Here is a 15,967-nt window from a genome sequence, read left to right as displayed (position 1 = left end):
CGTCCCTGATTATGTCATAATTATATATTCCTTAAGGAAATGAAGATAGAACGCAGGAGTTTTTACTTTACAACATATTTTAAACCCTTTTTGAAAATGCGGATATCGTGATATACGCCAGAGCCCTGTAGGGAGTGTACAACTGATAATAAAATGGCCCTGTTGTAGTTGATTCTGAGCGGGGGTAAAATAGATGAGTGCTTATGGGGTATAAAGCCCCATGATGGAGTGGGGATCCTGTTTTGTTATCTGCTGGCAATATTAACCGTATGCGAGCTGGTTCTGGCTTCGGCTGTTTTATGACAATGTCTTTGTTTCCATTCTAAGGGATTGTACTGTGTATTGATCCATACGGGTGTACAAAACGAATGTACGCTTTTGGGGGCAAATCATTACAGCCGGTTTCTCTACTTACGTCACGTTACATCTCACAGAATGTGTCTCAAATTAGAAAGTCTTTTCTTGCGGGTAGAATGAATGGTCGAGCGTGGGGAAAATAGCGTAGCTATATGGAGTGGGAGGGCCGAGATAAGGAGCTCAGAGCGAACCAATAGGAATAAGAACAGAGGCTCTGCCAACAGGACCTTGAAACATAACTGTCAGACTTTGCGGTATTATATGGCGGAAGGCCGCCATCTTAAATTTATTTATAAGATTCGAGATTTTCACGGCGGCGACTATGAAGAATGTCTTCTGGGGTGTGGCACTGTGTAGATATTGTGTGAACCGACGTTTCACACGGCGCTACATTCCAGAAGACATAATTCTTTGACGGCAAGCATCTTGTTAAGTACTCGTAGACTTCCCCGTTTGTATGTGTTCTTGTAGTTCCGTCAGTAGAGTGACTGGAATACAGGCTATAACAGTGTTTCTCAACTCTTATCTTTATATTGTCACGTGTATGAGTGACTTTCGACGGGGTTTTGGATTGGAGACTGGATTTATTGACCACTTTAACACACGACTCGTGACAACGTTTAACTATAGCGCCATCGCTGATCTCCACACTACACAAATAACTGCAGTACATGCTAAGTCTTTTCACTCTGTTGTGTCTTCACCAGTCGTTCCCTTATAACGGCTACTAACAGAGATTCTTCAGCTTCCTCGCTAACTTCGTTACTCTCCGGCGAATATCCCACAACTCTCTCGCAACTGACTAACTTCTAAACTTATCTCGGGTATAGCATCGCGGCACGGACCATGTAGAAAACACCGTTCACCGCCCAGGCGTTTCCGTGGGAACGTGTTTTTTTGCGAAGACTTTACCCAGTAACGGCTGCGTATACTTATTAAGAATCTGTTGCCTAGTAGCAGATGTTTCGTTGTTTGTTTCGAGGTCGTTGCCTAGTAAAGGGCCCACACGCTACAATATAAAGTAACATTTTAAAATGTTTTGAAATAATCCAAGCACCGAAAGTTTTCAAACAATTTTTCCACCCTTGCAACAAATTTATTTAAACAATTTAATGGTGAGTGGTTGTTTTGAAGAAATTATCAACAAACAATAAACTTCCTTTTTTTAAGGATAAGAAAACAGAAATTCAGCATTTTCAGTTGTGTTCACGAATCCCCCAGACTTCCCTCGCGTACCATTAAGGGTACTCGTCTCACCAGTTGAGAACACTTGACTAGACCGTGGTATCGAGGTCACATCCCAGACAGCGGAAAGAGATTTTTCTCCACAGCGCCGATACGAACTTTGGAATTCATCCAGCCTCGTATAGAATGAGTACTGGGGGCTATTTCTTTGGGGATAAAGCGGCCAGGGCATAAAGCTGATCACTCATCTTTTTGTAGTACGCTATACCTCAACCCCGTCATACGTCTTCATGGCATGTTGCTCAGTTAAGCACAGGAAAACATTTAAATTTGATTGTAGTAGTCAAATTTACTGTGCATCGTACTGTGAGCTGTTTCTTTCCGAGTCTGCTTGCGGCAAGGAAGTCAGACGCTCGTCCCATCAAGTCGGTCCGGCCCCTTAACGCAGTGATTTCCAATCCGGGTGACATGCCCATTTAGGGACGCGCGAGGCCACGAGAAAGGATCAATTTGTGACGTCGAACTCATTCGAAATAATTGTTTTTAGCTGCATTTCATCGTGTTCCGTCAGAATTGTTAATCCAGATGTTAGAACAGATAGATTAAATTTCAATCTATGTCGGGATTATCCATCTCCAAATAAAGAACAACTTCTAGTATCTTCATTTTGGAAATTTTTATTTCTTACTAACAGATTTGGAATGGTACTACACGGGATAGCTCAGTTTGTATAGCGACGGGCTGGACGGCCATGTTAGATTCCTGGCAGGGGCAAGATTTTTCTCTTCTCTGTGGTCCACCCAGCCTTCAATCCAGTGGATATCAGGGGATATTTCTCTGGAGGCAAAGCGGTCGCGGCGTGAAGCTGACCTCACACTACAATTTATTGTCAAGGTAAAAAATAGAGTTACAGGGAAATATCCTCCTTTGTTTTACTAATTAGGAATTAACCACCTGCCCACGCTGGTTCCTCGCTTGCGAAATTGTTAATACCCTGAAGATGGAGGCGATACGTTGCTCCGAAACGTCGGTTACACGGCGTCATATCCCAGAAGACGGAATTCTTCATAGTCACCGCCGTGAAAACTTCAAATATTACAATTAGGAATTAGTTCGTGATGCATATACGAGAACAAATCATTACATTTATTTCCATAGAAATGTGAAAAGGGGCATGAGACTTTGGGAAAACCCAAAATGTGGGCGTTATATCAAGATTTTGGAATCACACTGCCTTGATCTATAAGTTTGTTTCACTGTCGAGTTCTCCGGAGAACTGAACTGCAGTGTTACAGTTCCACAGCGCCACTTTTATTCGAAACTGAGTTACCGATAACCCAGTGCTGACATCTATGCGCAGAGGGGCAGGAATATCAGGGGGCTATTGATATTTCTATGGTTACTATCAGCTGTGCGTAGGGGCTATCATATTCAGGGACCCTCTGGCCCGTTACCAAAGCCTGTAGCCCCATTCCGATGACATATCACCACACATACAGCAGAACTTAAGACAGTACTTCATATGAACCCCTGATTGAGTCAGCCGAAATAAACTGTGTGATCAGATACGTAACCTCACCGCCATCTGTGAGCAGATTGTCTAGAAAATGTGGAAGCCTTGACGTCTCACAACCCTATGGACCTCCACGGCCTGTTACAGGGATACCTATATTTTTAGGGCACGCTGTAGCGTAGTTGTTTGAAGTACTATGCCACAAGCTGGAAGGTCGCGGGTTCGATTTCCGGTAAGGGCATTGGATTTTTCAGTTGACCCAATCCTTCCAGCCGCACTGTGGCCCTGGGGTCGACTCGGCTTCTAACAGAAATGAGTACCAGGAATCTTCGCGGGGATAAAGGGCGGTCGGTGCATAAGACTGACAACCTCACCGCCATCTGTGAGCGGATTGTCCTCCACGGCTTGTTACAGCTGTATTTTTTTCCCCATGTTTTTTCCATGCTTTTCACCGAAGAAGTTGGCTAAGACTTTCGATCGGTTTGAATCTCTCCCTGGGACAGCGATTGTCCTGATTAAGGGGGTTCATGGGGTTTCTCGATTTCCTGAAGGCAAGTGTCGAGGTACTATCCTCAAATAGGCCATTGTCACGTTCTCCTATATTTTGTCTGACATATTAGTCAATAATATCTCAGAATACGAGGCTATATTGTCTTAGTTACTGACAGTGTCATCCTTGTAACAGGCTGTGGAGGCCCATAGGGTTGTGAGACGTCGAGGATCCCACATTCTCTAGACAGTCGGCTCACAGATGGCGGTGAGATTGTCAGCCTTACTCATCAGCCGACCTTTACCCCCAGGAAAATTCCTGGTACTCATTTCTGTTAGAGGGTGAGTCGACCGCAGGGCCATAGTGCGGCTGGAAGGATTACGTCAATTGAAGAATCCAATGACCTCATCGGGAATTGAAACCGCTACCTTCCGTCTTGTAGCATAATGCCTCAACCAACTACGCTACCGCGTGCCCTCCGGTAAATCGTAGATAAATCCTATCGATAACCCTGATTGAGTTCAGAGGCAGACGCTAAACCAGCAACGTAGTCATCCCGTTGCAACCAACCGCCCAGTCTTCTGTTGATATGCTAGTGATTTAAACAAGGTAAAATTCTCCCATGCTTAATTAATTAAGTACCACGCACATGAAGACATATTTTTTTTTCCTTGGCACTACAGCCCCAGTGGGCCTAGGCCTAGCTCCATGAACTTCTCCGTTCACTTCGGTTTTCCTAGATCTTAGACATTCGGTAGAACTCCCTGGGCGGGTGATCAGCTCGTCGCAAGGCCTCTACCTGTACACAAACACAGAAAAACATACACACAATCTAAACATCCATGCCCTGAGTGGGTTTCGAACCCAACGATCCCGATTTCCAAGCGAGCGAAGACAGTACATGCCTTAGACCGCTCGGCTACTGTGACCGGCAGTGTATAAGAATAATATATAAGAATTCAGTTCGTACCTGACAGGAAACAGATCCGAACCCACGGTCCCGGCTTCCGAGCGAGCGAAGACAGTTCATGCCTTAGACCGCTCGGCTACCGTGGCCGGCCATGAAGACATATAGGGGCGTACATTCTTGACCTCGGCACTAGCCGGAAGTGAGTGGTCAACTTCACGCCCCTGCCGCTTTACCCCTGTAGAAAGAACGCACGGCAGCCATTGGATAGGAAGCGGGGTGGGTCTTAGAGCCGGACTGAATGCTGTGGAGATGAGATAAATCTCTTGCTGTTGCCGGGTATCGAACCCCTATCGTCCATCCCGTAGTCCACCGCTATACCGACTGAGCTGTTCCGGCTATGATGGCTGAGGAGTGGGATTTGGATTCTCGGAGGCGAAAGAGAGTTCTCTACACATTGTCCAGACCGGCTGTGCGGCCCTGCGGCCCACCTTTCCAATGGAAGCCGAGGACTCTTTCTCCCAGGGGGTAAAGGTAACTGAGCGTGAAGCTGACCATCTCATTTAACGCCGAAGTTAACAATGCTGGATACTATGCCTCCACTCCTCCATTCGTCTTTATGGCGTGGTGTTTGCAGATAACCTTTTTCGAGCGAATAATTAGGCGGTGAATATTCAGACTTCGGTCATATTTCGGCTTATCTTGTCCGAGATCTTTTCGTATGTTTTTCCTCAGTCTCACCAAAGGAATTACAGTATAGTGTCTTCATATTCTCCACGAACATGTCTTTCCAAATTGTTACTTGAGATTTTGAGGTTGACGAAGAATTACTATTTTCTGGGATCTGACGTTTCGGAGGAACATTCTGCCTCATTTTAAATTTAGAATTTTAAGCCAAGCAACCAGAAACAAGGAATCAGGAGCTCTTCTTGTTTCTTGATTTTTGCTGATTAATTTGGTTACCAAACTACACGGCGTCACATCTCAGAAGATGGTACTCTTTGTTGCTTGAAATTCACGAGTGGCAAAACGACGGTTGGCGAGTGACTTCAGTTTTTCACTCCATGAAGCCGGGAAGCAGTGATGAGTTGCTCTTGAATAAAACAAACGCTGTAGTGCGTGTGGAGTGCCCAGTAAGGGGAACTACTTGCAATTCGATGAAGTTTGTAGCTGAAGTTCGATTGCAGTTTGTATCGGTTCTTTTGTCCGGGCTCTAAACAGCAAAATAAAAGCTCAAAAAGTTGGTCCACTTCTGTATGAAGTTCCCATACATCCTCAGTTTACGACACGTAAGTTTTTCATATGTCCAGCTTGGTCTCTTCTTCGTCTGAAGCATCTCTGTGGGTGCGTCATAGCTTGAGTAGGCAACCTTACGGAAGAAAAGTCCCCGTATCTTCAACGAGAAGTCCGGTGTGGCAGTTCTGGTTCACATCGCGTCTTAAAAAATCAGTGTAAAAACATTACATATACTTCCCCATGTAAGTCTGGTCATGACTACGTTAGTTTGGAAGTAAAATCGATTGTTGTTCGGTGTAAAAAAGAAACGTAAGTGAAGGTATCCCTCAGCCCGCGCCATAGCTCAAGCGGTTAGTCGCTGGCTTCCCACCGCGGCGGCCCGGGTTCGATCCCTGGTCTGGTCAAGTGAGATTTGTGGTGGACAAAGTGGCGCTGGAGCAGGTTTTCTCCGAGTACTTCGGTTTCCCCTGCCAATCTCCATTTCACCAATTTCTCCACAATCACTCTCACCTATCATCTGGGGTTGGTACAATAGGCCAGAAGTGGCCGCAGTATAAGGGACTTAGTTCCACCCCACTAGCAATAAAAAAAAGTATCCCTCTGACAGGCCTTGGAGGGACATAGGGTTGTGAGATACTGAGGTTCCCACATTTTCTAGATAATCGGCTCATAGATGGCGGTAAGGTTGTCAGCCTTACGCGCCGGCCGCTCTTTACCCCCAAGAATATTCGTGATACTCATTTCTGTTAGAGGCTGAGTCGACCCCCAGGGCGGGATTCGAAACCGCGACCTTCTGGCTTGTAGCATAATGATTCAACCAACTACGCTACCGCGTGTTCGGTGTGCCGAACAAAAATAGATTTCACGTCTAGAAAATCGACATTTCACTTTTGGACCCCTGGTCCGCGTATCGCTATTTCCTTGAAGATACCAATGTAGGGGGGTTTTATTTTAGGGGGATGATCTGTAAATAAAGTTCTGGAATGTGCTCGGAATGGCTACATTTTTTCTAGAAGAGCGACATTTTGTGTTTTTAAGTTCAATATGAAGGGTCAGTGTTTTTGGAACTGGAGTGTTCTTGTTCACCGGGCACTGACCCCTGGCGGGATAAACTCTTTTAAGTACGGAATTTGAATAAAATTCGTCCAACCGCTCAGGCGCTAGCGAGACACACATCCGTCCACACAGACAGACAGACAGACAGACAGACAGACAGACGGGGACTGAAATCCGTCAAAGTTTCTCGTATGCTTATAGTATAAAATCTAGGAAGTTTATGATGACGTAACAGTTAACATTACTACCTTATGATGACGCACCCTCGAAGATATTTTAGACGGTGTATAGGACAAGCCTCTCTGTGGTCTAGTGGTCAGAGTTCCTGGCTACAAATCCAGAGATTCCGGGCTCGATTCCCGGCGCTGAAACATTTTCTGAGAAGCAGTTGGTCTGGAACGGGGTCCACTCAACCTCATGAGGATAAGTGAGGAGCTATTTCAAGGAAATAGTGGTTCCGGTCTAGAAAACCGAGATTAACGGCCGTGGAGATCCGTTGCGCTGACCACGCGACACCCTCTATCCGCAAAAGTTGGCACTAACTTCGCAGACAAACGGCGGTCGCTCGCTCGGTCGGTATAGTTCGCTTGCAGACTACAGGCCACGGAGTTTATTTTGTTTGTTCTTGTTTTAATGTAATGGAAATGTGAAACCCTTATTTTTACTTGGTGGAACCCCAGGCGAAATCTCCAGTATGGCGAGATTAGTTCCTGTCATGCGTTTGAGATAGACACCTATGATGACGCAACGATTTACGTCACTGTCTGTTGATGACGCATGCCCGAAGACTTTTTGGCACATTATGCGCACAGACGAACACAGAAGTGAAGAGTAAGATTTGAGGCTTTCACGGCGGTGACTATGAAGAAAGCAGTCTTCTGGGATTTGGCACCGTGTATATGTGGTGTTAACCGACGTTTCCTCAACATAGCTGGTATATTTCCAGTCTGCTTTACCGTTTCTTACGGTGTTGTCGCTTGCAGAATTCTTATACTTTTTCTTCTACCCTGAAGATGGGGGCGATACGTTCCTCCGAAACGTCGGTTAACACCACATATACACGGTGCCAAATCCCAGAAGACTGCTTTCTTCAGAAGTGAAGAGATGCTTATCTGTTTCTCTGTTCACAACAGAACGTAACTTTTTAAATTGGAAGTCAAAAGATTTGCTAGAATGGTTCATCAACTCCACTGCTCGTTTTGGTGGGGGGTGTTGGAGGTGGTTGCGGCACGAGGGGTAGTGGGAGACTCGTGAGAATATGGTAATGTCGGAGGGGAGGTAAAAAACAAAGAGCATCACGTTAATGAGACAAAGGAAAGAGGGGGAAGAGGAATCCACAAAATTAATTGAGAGAGAGAGATGGAGGATTAACTATGGGTGACTCCCCTTTACCGCGATATTATTGAATTGACTCTGAAATCGATCTGAAGTGAAACGGCTTTAGTACGATTTCTCTTATGTAGAAGGTTACTAATCAGTGCCACAGGAAGTGCTTCTTCCTGGCTTTCCCTCTCTCTCGCTCTCTCCTTCCTTTTATCTAAGTTCTTCTCATTCTTGCTTTCTTTGTTTCTTTATTTCTAAAGGCGCGTCCACATTACTCGTGCTCGTCGGGTGACTCGTCTGGCTTTTACTTGTGCTCGTAAATCTACGTCCACACTACTTCAGTTGCTCGCCAGGCTTCGGCGCGTGAGGATCCGTATATTTACTCGTAGTGTGTATAGGCTGTAGTCGTATTTTAATTTTCCGTTACTCCCCTTTGTTTCCTCTCTTCTGTTCTAAGTTTCTATTTGTCTTTCTTTCTGCCCCTCTGTCTCCTTACCGTTACCTCACGATAAAGACCATAAAACAGTAGAGATTATTGAAACCCGCCGCTTAGTAACTGTATGTAGATTGGGTGCACTTGTAGCATGAATATTGTGACTTGGATTCTGGATCGTAAAAACTGCACAGCATTTAGGTTGTCGTCTTATGGAATGTGATTCCAAGGAATTTGATACCGGCGTTCCGGAGGAAGGTCTGGAGATCGAGGCAGTAGGTACTTCCGAAACGTCCGTACCCATTTACCAGACTACACTGCCTCATACCCCCGGCCATGAGAACGTCAGACCTCCTGTGCGATATTTGTTATACAGAAAAAGGCGGCAACCGGTTGAGGTGGCTCAGACGGTAATACTTCTGACTTGTATTCCTGAGGTGTGCTGTTCGAATCTCGGCCGAGGTATAAAGTACTGTAATTGAATATGGTTATCCTCAGTTGCTCTGTGCAAATGCCTGAATAGTGTCTCAAATTATACCATTACATCCTGTCACTAATGGTAAGGCTATCCCTGTAACAGGCCGTGGAGGCCCATAGGGCAGTGAGACGTCGAAGCTTCCACGTTTACTCTAGACAATTGGCTCGAAGATGGCGGTGAGGTCAGCTTTACACACCGGCCGCCTTTTAACCACCAGGAAGATCCCTGGTACTCATTTCTGTTAGGGGCTGAGTCAACCCTAGGGCCATAATGCGGCTGGAAGGATTAGGTCAAAAAATCCAATGACATCGGCAATCGAACCCGCGATCTTCCGGCTTGTAGCACAGTGCCTCAGCCAACTTCGCTACCGCATTAAGCAGAAGTACGTAGACCCATATTCATTGGTTAAGAGGACCGTGCCCTTAACGGAATTCCTTTGTATACAAGTTATACTCTACATAGTGCGAAATATAAGCCGAAATGGGTTTTACAAGGTACAACAGCTTAGTAACAGAAAGGTACTTCGAACTTTAGGTTCACCCATTTACACCCCCCTTTTCTCCCCCAATAGCATGCAGCATCTGATCTTCCTCAGTCCTCTCCTCTTCCTTTCTACCAATCCGACATCATTATTCCCTCATCTCTGTTTCCTATCGTCTTATATTTGCTTGCTTCCAATTTCACCGAAAAATACCTCACCCTCTACTTCCTCCACCGTATATCCTTATTCACCCTTATTTACCCACCCTCTAACCTTACAAATCCACCCTTCCTTTTACTTGTACTCCCCAAAGACAGGGGATAATAGGAAATAGTCCCTCAGTGGTGGGCTCTGGTGGAGAGTACTGTAATTTCGTTACACTTTCCTAGGGCTTTGCGGCAAATGCCAGTGACATCTGTATTCAGGCCTTGTAAGCCAGAGTTTGTTAACTTGGGAGGTCATTGGATTGACTTCTTTCAAGTTTCGAAGCAACTAAAGTTGTTAAACTTGCTAATTAGTTATGAGACTAACATGACATCGCCCATGTTCTGCAGCTTGTAGCGAGGGATGCAGTTCTCCAGGCTGAAATGTTCACACAGCAAAACCTGTCTACATTTGTACCTGTAACTTTTCATGTAATGAGGGATATGCTTGGGATTTGAGGTTATCTTTTTAAATTGGTTATTTTAATGACTCTGTTGGTACTGAGGCGTGAATGTGGAGCAGTTGATGATATAAGAATTGGCAGGGGACACCTAAATACTGGAAAAGAACCCGTCCCAATGCCACTTCGTCCACCAAAAATCCCATATGACTTTAACTGGGACCGAACCTGGGCTAAACGCATGAGCTATGGTACAATCCTCTCCCGTGTGTGCTACATTCCCTGCCCATCTCATCTTTAACTTCATGATTTAAATTATATTGGGCTAGGAGTAGTTATTATGAAGCTCATTGTGTAGATCTTCTCAGCTTCCTGTTACTTCGTACCTCGGAAGTCCAGATATTCCTCTCAGCACCCTGTTCTCAGGTATTATTAGTTTGTTTTCTTCGCTTAATATGAGAGACCAAGTTTCGCACCCATGTAAAACAATATTTATATGCTAGAGAGGAGACAAGTAAATAGCAAGCATTACAGGAATTAAATCTGCTCCTAATTCCCCCATGAATCAAATTTTGATTTGTTATTGTTCACAGATATACTTTCTCCGCTTTCCTTTTTAATATTGTGACGTCCGCTGCTAGGTAACGGCTAAATAAAGCAGTATCGCGACAACGGATACGGACGCAACAATAGAGGAACTTTTGGAAGCTGGTTCGACTATATAGCGAGGACGAAAGAGAAACGTGATTTGTTGAACCTGTACTGACAGAGGACTTGTATAAAGTACTATATGTACGATACGTACGCTTTTAAAAGGCAAAGCATATCTATAAGGAGAAAACCCCATCCTCTCGTCAGAGAGGATGTTATATGGGGACTATGACCGCAAGGGCTTAATTAGTTAGTTATTGGAGAGGGTGGGTTTCCCCATGCACTTAGACCAGTATTGGTCCATTGTGCTTCCTTCTATGATATTCTACCAGTCTCTATACCCTACCGATATTGGCGCGTACCATCAGTGTCCCGACCGAGCCAGCGAGTTTGGCCTCTACTGACTTGGCGGTATCTATAATGCTTCCCCCATCTATCAGAGGCGTTAGAGACTACTGTTGGGCGGGAAACGTCCTTGAATTTGGCTCAGTGACCTCCTTTGGAGATATGAGGTTCTTTTACGTGCCGTAAAGCTACGATACGGGACCCACGGCTTAAAGTCCCTCCCGGAGGACTTGTTCCCTGAATTTTTCCGCCCTTAAATTTCCACGACCTCCGCCGGGTTTGAACCCGCGTACCACGAGTCATGAGGTGGGAACGTTACCTCTAGACTACGGAGGCCGCTACCGCAAGGGCTTAGTCGAAAACAAAAATCTCTGGCCGTGAGTATCACGGGATTTGGGGCCAGGACGAAGTGATTGGCGGTAAATCGCCAACCGTAAAGTAACTCTAAGTTTTGAGTGATTCATTCGTGAGTTAGTTGAGATTAGACAGTTGGAGCAATGAGTTACTTGTGATACAGTCGTCAGAGGAATGTCTGTTATCGGGAGCCGCTATCGAGGAGCGTACAGTTTCTTCTGGTTCCATTATTCCGGCTTCTAGCCATTATGCCAAAATATGTATGATTCCTCTCTCGTTGGTTTAATTATCTAGGTATCCGATGTAACCCCGGGTCAATAAGACCTAAACACAGGCAAGTGGCAGCTCCGTGTGTAATTAATGGCCTTAATGAGGCGGATCAATAACAGCCATTGCCCACCCTCAGCGTGGGCATAGCGAGACATCCAACTAGCCTGTGGGTGGGACACACTCTTTGTCTTTCCTTGAGACCGCGCTGCACTTTACTTCAGTCTTATGCTTCTCCCAATCACAGGTCTTCTTCTTCTTCTTCTTCTTCTCCCTTCTTCATTCAGCATCTTCTTCTGGTGCTCTTTGGTTTAATTTCTATCTCCTCTGCCTTATCATGTTTAAGTTTGTTCTAAAAGAATTACATTATTAGCTTCGCCTGTCTTCCTGTCTGTCCGCGTAAAACATCTCTGCTGTCACATTGTGGATTTCCGTGACAGTTTATGCTGGAGGGTGTCACTGAAACCCGTCGACCTAATTTGGTTTCGGTTAATGTCGGACAAAAATAATGGACACTTCACATGAAAAAGGCAAATGCGTTTGAGAGTACTTCGCTCTGTCCCCTACTCTGCTGACAAGACCACAGTGTGGTTGTCATGGAAACGAAGCCATGGCCATCCCACTCATTAATATAACAGCAGTTCACGGTATCAACAAAAGATGACACCACACACACGTGTATTTACAAAATTTTTCTACAATAATAAAAATCATGTTTAAATTCAAAACAAAATGTGAGTAAAATAAAATTTTGTACGCATAACATGCAGAAAATACATTAGGGCTGTGAAAACGAAATGAACAGAATATCAAGACGAAATATTTGAACGCGTATGAACATTGACGTCATGAGTATATTTCTTATCTAGTAGGATTTGGGGTTCTCATAGAGGCAGGTTATGAATAAGTCTATCCTCTGGGATATAACGTCGTGTATTCCGTTAAAAATGTCGCCTCTATCTTCAGGGTAGAAGAGGAAACCAGCATGAAAGCAGGTGGCAAGCAGGGCCTGAAGATGGAGGCGACATGTGCCACCGAAACGTCGGTTGACTTTCAGTTAACTACACGGTGTTATATCACAGAATATAGAACTCTTCATTTCTTGTCGTGTTCATTATCAGTCGGTATAGCGACTGGATTACATCCTGGACGACCAAGGAACCGTGGCTCGATTTCCCTGAAAGGGCAGGATATTTTTCTCTTCTCATTATGGTCGAGACCGGAGGGGTAGGGGTAAGATCTTTCTCTGCTCCACAGCGTCCAGACCGGTTCTGGGGCCCACCCATCTTATTGGTTCCGGGGGACTGTTTCCTTTGGTGTAAAGCGGTCGGGGCGTGAACCTAACCACTCATATCCATCTATTGGCGAGGTCAAGAATGGTGGAGTTATGCCTTCGCTCCCCATTGCGTCTCACGGTGCGGTGTTTTCTTAATTAAGCACACGTACAACTTTACCTCCCAGAAGGAAAGAGACCACTGGGAAGACCAAGGCGTAAGTGGGTCTTAGAGGGATAGGATGGGATGGTATGGATTGGATTGATCTGGCTGAGGATAAGGACCAGTGGAGGGCTCTTGTGAACACGGTAATGAACCTTCGGGTTCCATAAAATGCTGGGAAATTCTTGTAGCTGCTGAATTGGCGGCTCCTCCAGAAGGGCTCAGCTGAATAAGTAAGTAAGTAAGTAACAACTTTGGCCGCGCCAGCGCTCAAGCGGTTAGTCTCTGGCTTCCCACCGCGGCGGCCCGGGTTCAATCCGGGGTCTGGTCAAGTGGGATTTGTGGTGGACAAAGTAACGCTGGGGAGGGTTTTCTCCGACTACTTCGGTTTCCCCTGCCAATCTTCATTCCCCCAAATTCTCCATCATCATAATCACCCGGGGCAGGTACAATAGGCCCATCAGTGGCCGCCGTGCCGAGTGGATCCAGCTGGACTCCACCCAACACTAAGAGAATTAAAAAGAAAAAGTAACAACTTTACCTCTTTACCTTACCGGCTTCCCCCACGTAACGGTGACTGCTAAGCAGCATTTACCCATTGCGCCTGACAGTAATGTTGCCAGCAGTACTGCACACGTTCCAGGAGTGATCTCGGCTTCTGTTCCCTTAGAGAGTTTATTTTATGCGTGCCCGAAGAAGAAGCAGTTCCTCTCGGAGTAATTTCCTGGATGGTTGTAGTACCCCCTTCTTTCTGACTCTCTTCTTCGAAATTGGTGGCACGTAATTCAACTCTCCTCACCCTCAGCCGCTCGGGGAGAAGTTAAGTGAAGTGCTTCCTTCAGGGTTTCTGTTACTGCCGCTAGAGTGCCTTCATGCTCCGTTGTTGGACACGGCGCTGCTATTTAACTGGGAAAAACAGGGCAGCGCAGTGCAGCGCAGGGCAACAGCTAATTAAATTCGGTTTTACCGGACAGGCTTGGTGCTGAGGTGACATTCTAGGTCAAGGAGGTGCTGGGTTTGAATCTCGGTCTGGACACGGACCCTCCTGACCGAGCTTTATCTTGTTTTTCCTCAGTCCTTCCAAGGAAATGCAAAAATCGTTTCCTTCCCAGTATTTATCAATCCGACGCTATATACTCCCGCAACTGAAAGCGTAGTTAAATGATCCGGAAAAGGAAGTTATTGGTGAATGGGCGTCTGCTGATTTGGATTTCAGAGCGTGCGGCAACTGAGACAAAATTGTGAGATGTTTAAGTTCTTACGGCGTTGAATACGAAAAATACTATGAACTTGTATATGACACCGTGTGGTCCTGTAGAAGATTACTTAAGTTTCCGAGGAATGTAGCGCTCCCCTGTACTACCTTCTTCTTAGTTAATTCTTCAACCCTGAAGATGGAGACAGTACGTTCTTCCGAAACGTCGGTAAACTTTCAGATACTTAATGATTACGTTCGGGGCACGCGGTAGCGTAGTTTCTTGAGGCACTGTGCTAAGAATTGGAATGTCAGGGGTTCGATTTTCGGTGAGATCATCGGATTTTTTCAATTTACCTAATCCTTCCAGCCGTACTACGCCCTGGGGTCGACTCAGCCTCTAACAGAAATGAGTGCCAGGAATGTTCTTGGTGGTAAAGGGCGGCCGGCGCGTAAGGCTGACAACTTCACCGCCATCTGTGAGCCGATTGTCTAGTAAATATGGGAGCCTCGATGTCTCACAACCCTGTGGGCCTCCACGGTCTGTTACAGGGATAGCTTTACTTTTTTACCGTTGCATTTAACGAGGATATGAACTTATACTTGTCCAGTTATTTTTTCCGGCCTTCATTTTGATTTCTTCTCTCATGTTATATATTTTTCAAACTCTTCTGCTAGTCTATGCTTTATTGTTCCGCCAGATCACTCGAACGCCCTTCTAAGTTCTTTCCTGTGACTGCCACCTTCCATTTCAGCATTAGCTTCTAATTCTTCTGAATCATTTATCGCGAGAGCAACAGAAGTCTAATTGTCAGTGCGCTGCCAGCTCCTTGATGTGAAGTGAGTCAATGATTAATGCGATAAGCGAGGGACACGCTTCGAGATGCCAGGTGACAGGCTCACAGAGCAGTGATTGCGTACTGTTGGAGCTCTCTGGCTTGGCGAAGATTGTTTCACTGCTACAACTAGGCATCTAACGAACTGAATGATTTACTAACTCGCTCTACCACAAAATTACTAGCAAATTAGCTGACTAAATAATTCATTTACTGATTGATTTGCCAACTCATTGGACTACGAAATATCGAACTAATTAACTAATAAAACAACTAATTGACTGATTTACTAACTCACTGTACGAAATAACTAATTAACTTACTTATTCCGTTTCTGTTATACCTTCCGGAGTCGAGTTTTTTTTTATTTTGATAATTTTACAGACTATAGGACTCCTCAGATGAGTGATCAGCTCGTCGCAAGGCCTATACATATACACAGGACAACACAAACACAGAATAAACACATACACACATCCATGCTTTGAGTGGGATTCGAACCCACGACCCCACTGTTCGAGTGTGGGAAAACAGTTCATGCCTTAGACCACGAGGGCACCGTGACCGGAAGTTTCATAGAGATGCTGTAAGTTCGTGGCACGGAGTATGTTTCAAATTTTCACAATTCACCGTACGGGTCTATTTTTCATGTGTTAGAAAATAGAAATGCGACAGTTGTACTGTTCATTAAGTCATACTTGGAAAATTCAACGTTGCTTGTTATGTACCGAAATAGATCACCGATTTTTAAAAATATTTATATGATCATTTCGGCCGATCACAGTGGTCGTGCGGCCTAAGGCGTGAAATATCTCTGCTC

The 15,967-nt window shown here is 45.2% G+C and overlaps 1 protein-coding gene across 5 annotated transcripts in view; it reads left to right on the top strand.

Annotated features, from left to right (window-relative positions):
* LOC111866878 overlaps positions 1–15,967 on the top strand; it is a 123,629-nt gene that overhangs the window by 83,158 nt on the left and 24,504 nt on the right. Inside the window, exon 1 of one of the 5 annotated variants that reach the window (XM_033752445.1) lies at positions 2,359–2,436. The exons of the other annotated variants lie outside the window; for them this stretch is intronic. The gene's annotated coding sequence lies outside the window, so the exon portion shown is untranslated. Of the gene's footprint in view, positions 1–2,358; positions 2,437–15,967 lie in introns of those variants that run through there. 5 annotated transcript variants of the gene reach the window in all.

Source organism: Cryptotermes secundus, unplaced genomic scaffold (genome assembly GCF_002891405.2).
Source record: "Cryptotermes secundus unplaced genomic scaffold, Csec_1.0 scaffold673, whole genome shotgun sequence".
Taxonomy (NCBI): Eukaryota; Metazoa; Arthropoda; class Insecta; order Blattodea; family Kalotermitidae; genus Cryptotermes; species Cryptotermes secundus.
Note: the sequence above shows the minus strand (reverse complement) of the source record. Positions and strands in the feature narration are given on the sequence as shown.